Genomic DNA, 15,161 nt, shown 5'->3' on the forward strand with positions numbered 1-15,161 from the left:
CGTAAATTAAAAAACGGTGCGTAAGAAGGTGCCAATGGGTATAAGAGGTGAATTTAGGGAGCATGGATAAGAAGTAGATGGATGTAGCGAACAGTCAGAATATAGAAGGGTGTAGTAACTAGATAAAAGGTGGGGGTAGTGAACAGTTTGTATGTAGATGGATGTAGTCAGGATTTAGATGGGTGTAGTAACTGCAAAAAGTAACAAAAAAATTGGTTTGTTCTTGAGTTTTACACAGTGTAAACTTGAGTGAGTGGTGCATAATACACAAGTACCAAAATTCCTCTCCCCTACGGAAATTAAAAAAACAAAACTCAAATAAAATTATCAAATTTGGAAAGCCTTGTTTTTCACGGTGGGGAAGGGGTATTTTTTCATCCTATGTTGTTTAATCCCTTCTAGATTACTCTTTTAAGTAGGCTACCTCATATCCAGAGGCATGAAGCCATAAGGAAAATCGTGATGAGTTGTATTGACAGGGGACTAATGATGAAGGATTTTTAAGAATTTTTTTAATGATGAAACAAGATAATGAATTTTTGAAATTAAAAGGGTTGGGGTTAATGTTTGTTTTCTTTTTAATTTTTAAATTCAAACATCACAAAAAGATTTTCTTTTAAAATTTCCTCCCCCACTTGGCGCAAATATGAGTCAGTAATTAGTCTAATTCAACAGCGAGCTTCAAATCTCAGGGAATATGTATAACGTTCGCCCTTTTTGATTACGTTATTGTAATCTTTTCGGATGACGTTTGTAGACTTTTGGATGAAAATCTGAGATGAAATATCCAGGAATAGTTAAATTTTAAACCGGAGAGTTTAGAATATAGCAATATAGAAGATTAATGACATAACTTGATGAAAGTAGTTCGTGCAGTAGCAGATGGTGTCATAGGGAAGAAAGGTAGAAACGCTACTATATTAGTAGACGTTCTAATTTTTGTAAAATAAATGCTGGGTTTTTCAAAAAGTATTTGAGTGACAGGTCATATAAGCATAAAAGGAACGCAAAGAAAGCTGAAAAAGCATAAAAACATGAATTGAGAAAGTTTTTCAAGGTTCTCGAGTTCAAATCTTTGTCAAATAAGATCTGTTTTTCAAGAGCTACGTAGATTTTACGTTGTGTTCTCCAATCTTACGGAGCAAATTTGGTCATTAATATTAGCAGTGCCAAAAAAAAAAAAAAAAGAAAAATAGAAGGAACACTACGTACATCATCAGAAAGTTCGTAGATCTACAAATTGAAATTGCCAGCCTTCAAATTGGAGTGAATTCATTATCAGACCAAGTTTGTTTTTTAAAATGGAAAACATGGGAGGCCATAGGAGCTCATGAAATATACTACTACTAACAACTAAATGCAACACCAAGCCGCTTGAGGCCAACATAGCTACGCACGCTCCTCCTCCATCCTAAGTTATTTAAGGCTCCTTATTTACACCCTCCAGAAATTTCCCGTTTTTCTTTATGACATCCTCCTACCCCAGCCGCAGACAGTATGCTTTCCGTTTAGCTCTAGACGGTTGGCAAATAAGGTCGTGATGAATCACCCCAGACTCCTCAATTCTCGTAAGAAGCGTCTGGGGAATATCATGTGAAAGAGTGTAAGTATATACAAGATATTCGGATGGAATTAATTAGCAAATATTTGTATACATTAAAAAAAAAAAATAACGGAGGGGTCATAACCATCTTGCAAAAACAGCCTAAAATGAGATAAATCCAAAAAAGGTTAAATATAAACCTAATAATTTTGTCCAAGTTCTATGATTAGCGATTTGCATTGCATCGATGTATAAAAATTAGAAAAAAAAATGTTGTTATCATAGTCAGTATTAAATTTGTTAAAATTTATTATGCTAGCAATAAAAACATTAGCCTAAAGAGCGAGGTATTGACCAGGGGGTGAATCCAATCATATATGTAATAATTTCTGTTCGTTTTAATTTTTGATGTTGCTCCTTACTTTCAGTTGAAAAACTTGTTTTTTTATTTAATTTCTGATCGTTTTTTAAATAATGCTGGGAAATCCGGTGGCCCCTTTATAGCAATGTCCCTTCCCCCATGAAAACTAAATTTTGATCGGGTGACTTTGGGAAAAAATGAGTGTGGGAGGGAACCTAGTTGTCCCTCGTTTTTTTTGGTCACTTAAAAAGGGCACTATGAACTTTGAATTTCTGTTTGAATGAGCCCTCTCGAAATATTTTAGGACCACTGGGTCGATACGATGACCCCTGGGGAAAAAAACAAACAAAAAAATAAATAAACATGCATCTGTGATCTTTCTTCTGGTAAAAATTCAAAATTCCACATTTTTGCAGATAGGAACTTAAAACCTCTACAGTAGGGTTCTCTAACACGCTAAATCTGATGGTATGATTTTCATTAAGATTCTATGACTTTTAGGGGGTGTTTCCCTCTTTTTTCGAAAATCTGGCAAATTTTTCCAGGTGCATAACTTTTGATGGGTAAGATTAAATTTGATGAAACTTATATATTTAAAATCAGCATAAAAATGTAATTCTTTTGATGAGCCTATTGGTATCAAAGTTTCGTTTTTTAGAGTTGCGGTTACTATTGAGTGGGGTCGCTCCTTGCTTACAGTTCGTTAGCACGAACTGTTTGAAAATGTATCCATCAGGTAAAAATTCCAAAGCTTGAATCTAGAACAGACAATGGTGCTTTCTACCAAGTTTGATTTAGGTTTGAGAACACTTTCTGGCAGATATCTTGATGACGAGACTTTAGCCTCGTTTTCTACGCACGCACAGAGAGAGAGAAGTAAGAGTGGTCATGGACCTCCAGACGCCAAAACTAGAAACGCCTACATCCAATAAGAATTGTTTATTTTGCCCGAATATACTAAACATTATGTAGGACGTGTTGAGAAAGTCCGAAAAGACTTGTTGGGAGTAGGTGGCATTCTTCTCTGTTCTGTATAGGATGATAGTAATGTTTTTAAATTTTCCTTCTTTCCATTTCTAGACGATTTCCGCATAAACAAACAAGATTAAAATTACATGAAAGATATTACCGTTACAAAAAAAAACAAGAGACACTCGTTATATATATATATATATATATATATATATATATATATATATATATATATATATATATATATATATATATATATATATATATATATATATATATATATATATATATATATATATATATATATATATATATATATATATATATATATATATATATATATATATATATAGTAATATTTTAGATTTTAATTTTTATCTGCCGATGCAGATTTAGAATTTCGTTGGACCTAATTCACATGTATTTGAGAATCTCAAAATGAGAATCTTACAATTAATTCTTTTGAATTATATCTTGTCAATTTCAGTGTCTGTGATTAAGTTTGGCTTTCAATTAGTATATATTTTCACAATTATTTGTGAAACTAGTCTCGATTTCTAAAATGCCAGCTTATATCAGCTCATTCAGATGCGGCATTCCATATCTTTTAATATTTTCAATGTGTATTTTCTTAATGTTCGCGGTATTTTCATAAGAAGTATAGGTTTTGTGTTGAAGATAGATGATTTATGTAGATACAACATGTTTCATAATTATTGCTAATTATTCTGATATAGAATACAATATTCTCAATAAAAGTACAATCTCAATCTAGACAATTTACCAAAATATCCGTCCTTTTTATTTTTTTATCTTGCGATCAGCTTTGATATTAAGTATCATGTCAACAGTGCAACACATGAAGTCTTCATATTTTACTATCAGCCGAATTAATCCGTCCTTTTAATTTCAAATCGAACAGTTAGTTTTAATACCAAGTATCATGGCAGCACTGCTTTTTTTTAGATTCATATCATTTATCATTCTTTAACATCTTTTTTAAGGAGTCAAAAAATAAACAATAAATAAATAAATACTGCCCTTAAGTTTGGTTTAGTTTCCTTCTTTTTTTTACCAGTATTTGCAGTTGCATAGGAACATTTTCTTTTTTAAATTGGGTATTTACCTCAATTTTTCAAGTTTCTAGGCTTTTATGAAAAACAGTATTTAATTTTACCCTCAAAATTGACCCAACGCAATGTCAAATTTGGTTTTGCTCTGTAATTGTGTTATCAGTCTTTTTAATAAATTGGGATTTTTGTCTCAAACGGCAGGATAGTAAATATTTTATCTCAATTTCCCAGTTATAAATGCTGTATTTTCTGCTCTAATGAATTCCAAATATGGTAAAATATTTGAATTATATACCTATCTACAAACTGTAAAAAAAGTTTGGTTTAGGTGTGTCATATTTGTATCTTTACTGAAATAAAAATTACTTAAACAATAAGAAAATGACAATAATTAGAAGAAAACTTCCAATTATAATTACACTTGGCAAACCAATAATTAATAACTAAAACTATCACGGTTGATCACTAACCACAAGTCTATTTTAGTGACTAATTCTAGAACGACAGATTAGTAATAAGGATATGCCGTTTATGTCAATGCCGTTTTTGGTCACCAGCCTGAACAATTCTACACTTTTCTGCAACCCCACCTTACAAAGAAAAAATAAATAAATATGAAAGTTTTTTGCATAGATATAAAGGGTCTGAAGGATATTATAAAATAATAGTATTTTATCGTTTTGGTGGAAAAAGAAATTCAGAGACGATTTCGGTATGTCCGTTTTTCAGTCTCGAACAGTTACTACTTTAAGTAGTACTGTAAACACTATTAAGTGTTTCACATTTAATATCTTCGTGAACCTTGAAAATTTGTATGTTATAATAAGTTTGATTTTCTCCTGAACAAGAACAAGAAGATTAAATGATTATTACAAAGACTGAATTATTGAATTTGTTGTTTGGGAAAATAATTGAATCTAAATAAAGTATTCATACACAACAGAAAATTAAAAAAAAACAAGGAGAAATAACTGAAGCAAAGTTGTATCAAAATATCTGTCATTTAAGAGAAGCATGGAAAATCGATTGCAAAACGTTTATGAAAGTATATACCCATAACATAGAAAATAAAATTTTTCACCGGTATACCTATGGATTAATATTTAAGTTACATAGAATGTCCTTAAGTTGTATTAGTTTCATTAGGTTAATTCTTCCACAAAAGAGAGAAAAAGAAGAAGAAATGATCAGAATAAAGTTGATTATCATATATCAGTGGAGAAAAGAAATGGATGTTAAAAGTAAAACATCAATATGAAGAAAAGGAGTAAAACATCTCTTTGCCAAGAAAAATAAAAATAAATAAGAATAAAAGAAATAATGATCCCAATTATAGATTTTAAGGGTTGTCATTTATATTTTTGGGGAAGAAAGCCCTTTTAACTTCTGTAGAAATTGACATACCCAAGCACCATCTATTTTGGATTCATTCTAAGTTCATTCTGTCGCACAACCAATCAGTCATTTAGCAGCTTGCAACAAATGTTACTATTCACATTTATCATTTTTTTAAAGCACATAAGATTAAGAATAAAGCATCCATAAATAACACATCGATGATACAGAATATAACGTTGTTCACTGGTACACACAAAGCACGTCACAACGATTGTAATATGTTGAAGTTTTAGTTCAGCTTCTTCTTCGCCAAGAAAAAGGATACAAAAAACGCTCACTGGTTCAAGTGTGAAAATTAACTAAATGAAACTTTTCTAAAATGGCCTTGTTTATGAAAATTACATTAAAGGCTATCAAAGGCAGGTTTTCGTTGTAGCTGGGCTATAGTAAGTTGCACTTCACCATCTGGCAGCTTTTTTTACAAAGTTCCACGCTTCCAGTCTTAAGATATTCCTCGTGTCAATGCCGTTTACTGCCACAATTTGGTCACTAACTTGAATAATTCCGCACTTGTCTGCAGCACCACCTTACCAAAGAAAAATAAATAAATATGACAGTTTTTTGCATAGATATAAAGAGTAAAGAAGATTTTACGAGCGAAGCGGCTCGGAAGACATTAAGCTACAAAAAAACAAGAAAGATGAACTACCATCTAATCAAAAATGGCATTCAAGATTGAGGACTCTTTCTTAGAACAAGGAAAAACTTTTAGGAGATGTGCACTAGTTTTGACAGAAGAGGATTATCTTATGGAGCTAAAACATGGGGGACCTGGCATTTTTCTCCTTTTTGTCAAAGAAAAAGAGACATGCGCCAAAAATGGATTAATTGTGAATTCATTTGGAATTCTCTTAACAGAAGAGGGTTATCTTATCTATACGAAAAAGGAGACAAAGGCCGTAAAATAGACTAATTTTGAATTCACTCGAGACATTTAAATTTAAATTATACCATTGAAAATAAAATAAGAAGTGGGTTTTGAACATAAGTCCTTTATGTTGACTACAGGCGACGAACTTTTTTCCGTTTTTGGATCTCCTGAAAAGGGCGGATGTGACCCTTTTAATTGTCATAGCCGAAATGTGTTTCAGCCAGCATATAAGACACAGTTGATAACTTTCAGTTGGACATCCACCATATGGCTAATATGGGTGTAAAGTTCATTCGTGATGCAAGTGAATGTTATATTTTTCTTCAGGAGGCAATTCTGGGTATATATTTGCACATTAGGGGGGTGGAGGTATATACTCTGTAAATATATAGGTTCTGAGAAACTGATGAATTTCTTAGAAAACCTGGAAAAACAAAGAAAGTAGTGAAGATAAAGGTTCTTCCCCTGCAAAATATGTTAACCATGGTTATTCTGCATATTAGATAGATAGATAGATAGATCGTGTATTTCAAATGCCCAAGAGCCATATAGACACAAAAATTATGAAAAACAGAAAAATTACAACAGAGCAAATTACGAAACACACATTAACATGATACATAGCGAAAAATACCTTCTGATAAAATTCCAAAAAAATAACTTTAATTTCATATAATTAATAATAATTAATCGTAAAAACATTTCCTTCTTTTTAATCCCTCCTCTATGTACGTACCAATATGAAATATTGTGGTTGGATTACTACTTTGCAAAATTTTAGGAAGCAGCAAAACAATCCCATGTAAGTAATTTTCCCTTAAATGAGAGAGCACCGGGCACTTTCGGAGAAAATGGTCCAAATCTTCGTCCTCATCCCTACAAAGAGGACACAAATATTGACCATCAGGATGTACTATCCCCCTGTCGAACACTATTTGCCTGCTCTGTATTGTAAGGCAATTCGCCCTAAGCTGAATCCATCGACATAAAATCATAGCCGGTAAATTTAATTTAAAATAAATTCCCTCTCCAAAACCAGGTTTAACCTGATTATAATTATTCAATGTAGTAGAATTTAAAACCAGCCCTTGCCAATACTGAATTTCTTGACCCTCTAAGATAAATCATACCTGGCTTACTAAATTTGTTGGTAGATCAGGGGAACCAAGACCGTCATTCCATAAGTAAGCCCTTCCCACACTTTCTAGTAATGACCTAATTTGGGATGGCCACGACCTTTTCGAATCATAGCTGAACATCTGATAATAAGCAGCACTTACTAGTCTGTCTTCATTACACCTAATTATATTCAACCAAAATCTAAGCATCAAAATAGACCTACGTAGTTTTAACGAAAACAGGCCCATATCACCTTTCAGAACCTGTGAGTGAGTTGTCTGATGTAATCCAAACAGTCGTTTATAAAAATGGAGCTGGAGGGACTCCAACTTCTGTGCCGCTTCTCCACCCCAAATCTCCGCTCCATATTCTAATACTGGTAAAATTTTTGCAGTAAATATTCTTTTATGCATTTTTAGGTTTTTAATTCCCATTATCGTCGGATTTCTAAAAATTGCAGACATGGCCACTTTACCTCTATTAATTAGTTCATCAACATTACTCTTTAAACTTCCATTTTCCGATAAAACAAATCCTAAATATTTTATTCTTTTACTTACTTTAAGTTCCTTATTATTACATTTAAATTGATAATTATCTTCGCCACTTGTTTTCCTTTTTTTAAAAATAACAACTTCACTCTTTTCAACATTCAGCCTTAGTTTTTTCATCTGCAAATATTCTTCTATAAGACTCAAAAGCGTCTGCAGATCTTGCGGTGTGCTAGCCACCAAAACAATATCAACTGCAAATAATAGTAGTGATAGTTTATGGGTCCCTAGACTAACATTCGGAGCCCTTCTATTCTCTAGATAATCAACAACATCATTTATAAAAATGTTAAACAATTTAGGAGAAAGAGTGCTGCCTTGTTTTACACCCAGCTTAATATTAAAAAACCTAGAAAACCTGTTACTAACTAACACGATTCCACTCACACAAATATACATACTCACTATCAACCTCACAAACAAATGAGGGAGGACAATTGTAACCAGGGCATCCTTTAATAGCTCTCTGTTGACACTATCAAACGCCTTGTGGAGGTCCAGAAATCCAACATAAAGACAAGTTTTTTCCTTTCCATATTTATCAATTAATGCCTTTAAAATAAATATTGTATCTACCGTCCCGTACCCTGTCCTAAAACCTCCTTGTTCTTCATGTATTATATTATTTTTATTTAACCATTCAGAAAGCCATGTATCTAGTATTTTCTCCATTATCTTACTTAAAGCAGGGACTAGCGCTATTAAACGATAATTTATGTGCAACTTAGGGTTACCTCTGTTAAAAAGCGGCATAAGCAATGATCTCTTCCACTCATTTGGCCATTGTCCTGAAGTTAACACCTTATTACAAAGAAAAACGATTATCGACATACAAATTGAAAGAAAATTCTTAAATAACGTTATTGGTACACCATCAACACCTGCAGCCGAACCTCCTTTTCAATTCTTGAATACAAACTTAAACTCATCATTAGTCACTTCCCCTACTAAATCATAATCATGTTCCTTCATGGGATAAACAACCATCTCTGTGGTATGTGTTACCTCTTGTAATTCTGCGCAATCACCTTCCATACTTTCTAGGTAATCAGGCCATGAGTTGGCGTCTGGAGCCACCTGTGTCTTTCCTTTTTCATTTCCAATATCATTCCTTATATAACCCCAAAACTTCTTAAAATCTTTATTTCTAAAATAATTTGCAATATCCAGTTTCTTCTTAATCTCAAGCTCTTTTCTTTTTATTTTAATTAACCTTTTATAATCTCTTCTTTTATCTTTATATTCGGCTAATCTTAAACTTTGCTCTTCAGGTTTATCACAATCTTTTAAAAGACTCAATAAATATCTGACCATTTCTTTCATTAACTTACAGTCCAAATCAAAATATCGCTCGTTTTTATTTTCATTTTTATTCAGATTACACGATGCTGCACAACTGCAAATTATTTCATTTAACTCCATAATTATACCATGTATATCTTTTCCATCTTCTTCTAGCGCTTTCAACTTATTTGTTATATGCAACTTCATAAGCTCCCTTTTAAAATTTTCAAAATCATTATCATTTAAATCATAGCTAATTCTTTTTCCTAAGCCCTCTAATCTAAGCTCTCCATTAGATAAATTTCTAACTCGAGGAACAACATCCTGAAGCTTCCCAGCCTTCAGCTCAAGCTTAATAGCTCTATGATCGGATCGAACCAAATCTAGTACCTCAATATCAATCGATTCAGGTACAAATTTCGTATTAATCAGCGCATAATCTACAACAGTTGGAGTTGGGCCCGAAAGGCAAGTGAACTCGCCCAGACCCTTATCATTTCCAAACCTTCCATTCGCAATGATCAGACCAGGGTCCCCACAAAGCGCCCGGAGCTCTCTTCCCCAAAAATTTATTTGTATTTTTTCATCTTTATTACTTCACGTTATTAAGAAAAGAAATGGGATCAAGTCCCATAAATCTGAGATTAATAAATCTGTACCCTCAACCCTAATGCTGGTATAAGCATTGAAATTACCCGTCATAACGCACTCACAATCACTATAACCTTCTTGTACTAGCGACAATTCATCATCTAAAATTTCCCGAGTATTTTCTCGATTATAAGAACTATTTTGTGGAGGGATATACACAACGCCCAAAATTAATCTCTTCCCACGTTTAAAACAAATACGCATCCAAAGTAAATTTTCAGATCTACTATTAACTCTTTCATAACCATCAATAGCTGATGATTTAATCAAAACCAAAATACCACCATAATGTCTATTATTTTTTGCTGGTTTACGCACAACCTGGTCAACCAAATACCCTGGGAGAGGTGATATTGGAGAATAATCGTTCCATGTTTCAATAAACGAAATCACATCAAACAAAAGTAATTCATCATATAAATAAGTTAGCTTATTACGTAGTCCTTGTATGTTCCATGACACTAAACTCAGTATATGGCTCTTTATTTCCTATGCGTCAATACTTTCTGTCAGTGCATTAATGTCACTAGTCATTTCTTGGAGTTCCTCGTTCCTGGTCTCTGTCGAAGAAAAGGCAAAATGGTAATATTCACGACTGCGACTATTAATATCTGTTAGCACTCGCTGACTATTATCAACAAAATTACGGGAAAACCCACTGCGAGGTCTTCTGTTAAGTCCTTTTCTTGGAGAATGGTTTCCTCTGGGTGCCACGTTACGAGTGCCTAGTCGATATCGGTCATTATGGCTAATAACAGCACTAGCATGTCTTTTAATTGCTGATAATTCCTGAGAATAGGCTATTAATGATCTCACTGCTTTCTGTATCAATATTACTGGCATCGCTATCTAGTCCCATCGTGATAACAGCAGGGTAATTAGGGAGTCCAGCACTAGGGGTGGACCAATATTTTTAACTGGCGCCAAGTTACATTTAACCTCAATCACAGCCTTTCCATCGTACCTGAATAGTCGGCCTTGGATAAACAGCTTGTCACCTCGTAGCATTGCATTACGGCCGTCGTTCTGTGCAAGATTCATAATTTCCTTTAAGTGTTTACGGGCTTCTCTTTGTTTAGCTGTATAATTTGGGGCAACCGATAGACCTCCCTTTCTCAATAAGGAACTATTTCTTAAGATGTAGTCTCTGATTTCGACCGAGTTTAGCTTCACTACTACTGGCCCTGATTTCAATCTAAAAATGTCACGTACGTCACATCGACTTATTTTGAGAGAAGACATAGCACGGTTTAATAAATCCATTATTTCTTGCTTCACAGTATACTCGCCATGGTGTTGTGGAGTATAATTATAAATAATCAAATTTGTTCTTTTCTGCTCTGTTTCGAGCTGGTTGGCTCGTTCAGATATGATTACTAGGTCTGATTTAACATTTTCCAGCTCTTTTTTAATTTCTTCATTTGTCTCAACATTTCTAGATAGCTGTGTACTAATGTTATTCATCTGTACTTGTAAGGCAGCAATGCTATCCGAAAGTCCAGGAATTGCATTAGCTTTCTCCGAAAGCTCTGGTAATAAATCCAATTTGAAATTTATTTCTCGCAAAAACTAGGCATTTTGCATTTTCTCGGCCTCTAATGTTTGGTTTGTCATTTTCACACTTTGGATCTTATCGACGCACAAATGTAGTCCCTAATTTGATCTAGTATTGTAAAAAAGCAATAAGTTATTTTTCTTGTTTTCGAAAAAGATATTCACAATTTTGGCACAAAGCCACACACAGGTAAAAATTGGTTACGCAAGCTGTCCAGATTTAATCCTTTATTTTATCCGATTGAATTGCTCTTAACTCTCTGAACTCTGAATCAATACCATTATGAAGTAAGAATTGTTTTCTTAACATGTTTGCTTATATCAAATTTGGAATCCTAGGCTTATAATATTAGTTGGCTGGTTGCCAAATGTAAAGATTTGTATATATATATATATATATATATATATATATATATATATATATATATATATATATATATATATATATATATATATATATATATATATATATATATATATATATATATATATATATATATATATATATATATTTATATACTGTAAGATTATCCGTCTGATGGTATCCCCTTTTAGTTTGATGCTGGTATGGCAATTTGAATCTCATCAAAAGAACACAGGATGCAGTTTACATTTTAAAAACTGTTCATCTATTGCATTACAATGTATATAAATATTTTATATACATTGAATACATTATATGTACATTTTTAAACACTTTAGAACATTGTATATAAGTTGTCGAAGGGTAATATTACCGCTTAATACAGAAAAAACTGAAGTCCTGGTAGGCTTTTCTCGTGGCGAAATCGTTTTTTTGTTTGTTTAAGAACATTAGAACACTTAATATTGGTTCGTAAACTGATCCTATAGTACCATACATTTGATACCAACTCACCTGTGAGAGAAAAACAACAAATCTTTCTTCTCGGTAAAAATAAAAAATTTTATATTTGGAGATTGTGAACACTTTGGCGGAGTTGAGGGTATCCCCCTTCTCTTATGCTTGGAAAATTTTCTCGGGCTCACAGTTACTCATGGAAAACATTAAACCTTATGAATTTTCACTATTTAGAATCAAGAGGAATATTTGATTCAGTAATTGATTCAGTATTGTTTCAGTAATTGCTATTACTTTTATATATTGCTATTATAGTATTGATATTGCTATTATATATATATATATATATATATATATATATATATATATATATATATATATATATATATATATATATATATATATATATATATATATATATATATATATATATATATATATATATATATATATATATATATATATATATATATATATATATATATATATATATATGTGTAGGCAAGTTCTTTCTTAACAGTATATTCAATTGCTTCGTTTCTCCACACACTTTTTCCCCCTTATCGCTGTACCAAAGCCGTATCCAAGGGAAAGGGCGGGATTATGGATTTTTTATGAAGATATGAGTTTAGTGATCACATAGTAATTCCAAATTTGAAAGAAATAAATTTCCTTGACCATTCTAACCATCCACAACTATATTCACTAATATTGGTACATTAAAAATGTTGGAATATTGGAATATTGGAATGTGCTAAAACAATCCTTAGAAGGAAGTATGAAGGCAATCTGTGACGATGTAAGGCACAATTCAAGTGAATATAAAAAGCATTTGGACGAAGAAAAACTAAAGACAATATAAACATTAATAAGTAGAGAGTCTGGAAAAAAGAACAATAACAAACAATGAAGAGAAAAGTTTTTAACAAAATAAAAACACAACAATGCAAGATGTAAAAATTCAAATTCAGTCAGTTCAGTCAAATTGAAAACAAGGCGTAGGCTACTGTCATAGCTTCACAGAAGCAACTCACAGAACTTCTCAATCTGCTTGTATAGCCGGTTGTCACCTCCTCGAATTCATAAAGTTTGCAACATTAAACATACAGGATAATTGAACTCCAAACGCTTTTTTTTCGTAAAGTCGTTTTCAGCTAATGGCCCTTTTGAACCGGTAAATCATTCGTCTACTGTAAGTAAAGCCTCATCTGAACTCTAACTGCTTGTTAGAGAGGGCAGTTAGGGCTTTTAGCTCATGCGAGTATGGATTTGAGTTGATCAGCCCGCTCAAGACTGTTGGCCCTCTAGCACTTCCTTAGTCAATATAACTGTTTTGTCCCATTCGCCACTATTTCAAGTCATTCAATCCTTCATTTATTTAATTTCTGGCCAACTTAATTGACTCTTTATCAGAGCAATACAAAAATTTTGAATTTGCAGTCAATTCCAACGAATCCTTCTATTCGAAGACCAAAATTCTACCATAACTTCTTATTAGCAAAAACTTCTTGAAAACATATTAACTCAAACTAAAACTTTTACAATTGTTTTATTGAAGCAATAAAACAATAATGAATCAAACTAAAAATAACATAAATTATGATAAAGAAATAGGTCAAACACAATAGAATAGAAACTATTACAAATGAATTTGAACCAAAACCCCATTAAAGTCCTTTTTTAATGAAAAAATCACGAACCATAGAAGTATTCTTTTGTTCCAAATTTTACACAATATCAAACAGTTCGTAGTAACAAACTGTAAGCAAGGAGCGAACCGGCTCAATAGTAACCGAATTTCTAGAAAAAGAATTTTGATACTAATAGATACATAAAAAGAATTAGATTTTTACGCTGATTTCAATTACATAAGTTTCATCAAGTTTAGTCTTACCCATCAAAAGATTCAAAAGTTGCGAGTTTTATTTTTGAAAAAAGGGGAAAACACTCCTTAAAGGTCGTAGAATCTTAATGAAAGTCACATCATCAGATTTAGCGTATCAGAGAACCCCAATCAAGCTCCTATTTGCAAAATGTGGAATTTTGTATTTTAGCTCGAAAAAAGATCACGGATGCGTGTTTATTTTTTATTCTATTCATTTTTTTCCTGGGGTGATTGTATCGACCACGTGGTCCTAGAATATCACGAAAGGGCTCATTCGAGTGGAAATTAAAAATTATAGTGCCCTTTTAAGTGACCACAAAAATTGGAGGGAAACTACGCCCCCTTCCACGCTCATTTACCACAGTCACAAGATCGAAATTTAGAGATAGCCATTTTGTTCAGCATAGTCAAAAAATCTAATAAATGTATCTCTAACTATGTCTTTGAGGATGGCTTAATCCCCCACAGTCCCCGGAGGAAGGGCTGTAAGCTATAAACTTTTCCCATAATTTAAATGTAGAATTGGTTATTGGGAGGTGTGCAGACGCCTTCAGGGGGATTTTTCTGGTTGGGGGGGGGTCAATGGGAGGGGGCAATGTGTACAGATCTTTCCATGGAGGAATTTTCCATGGGAGAAGATAATTTTTCCATAAAGAAGGCGCCGAATTTTCCACCACTATTTAAAAAACGATCAGAAATTAAATTTAAAAAAAACAAGTTTTTTCAGCTGAAAGTATTAGCAACATTAAAACCTATAACTAACAGAAACTATTACGTATATGAGGGGTTCGTCCTTTCGTCAATACCTTTCTCTTTACACTAAAGTTCAAATTTTGTTCCAATTCTTTAAGAATGATCTCTGAATCACTAAGGTCGTTTAATTAGAATAAATAGTTATTTTAAAAGTACTAAAAAACTTTCGTGTAAAGAGTGAGGTATTGACGAAGGAGCGAACCCACTCGTATACGCAATAAGTTTTAATGTTGCTCCTTACTTTCAGTTGCAAACAGAAAGTGGGCAAGCTCCTTATCTTATTTAATGGCAAACAGAGTAAACAGACGATTTGGGAGCATAATCAA

The 15,161-nt window shown here is 32.7% G+C and overlaps 1 protein-coding gene across 1 annotated transcript in view; it reads left to right on the top strand.

The window, feature by feature from the left end:
* LOC148941491 (uncharacterized) overlaps positions 1-15,161 on the top strand; it is a 313,283-nt gene that overhangs the window by 70,543 nt on the left and 227,579 nt on the right. The gene's annotated exons all lie outside the window — the stretch shown is intronic.

The sequence above is a fragment of the Artemia sp. Qi Xiang Cuo genome, chromosome 18, assembly GCF_049724085.1.
Source record: "Artemia sp. Qi Xiang Cuo chromosome 18, ASM4972408v1, whole genome shotgun sequence".
In the NCBI taxonomy this organism is placed as follows: domain Eukaryota; kingdom Metazoa; phylum Arthropoda; class Branchiopoda; order Anostraca; family Artemiidae; genus Artemia; species Artemia sp. Qi Xiang Cuo.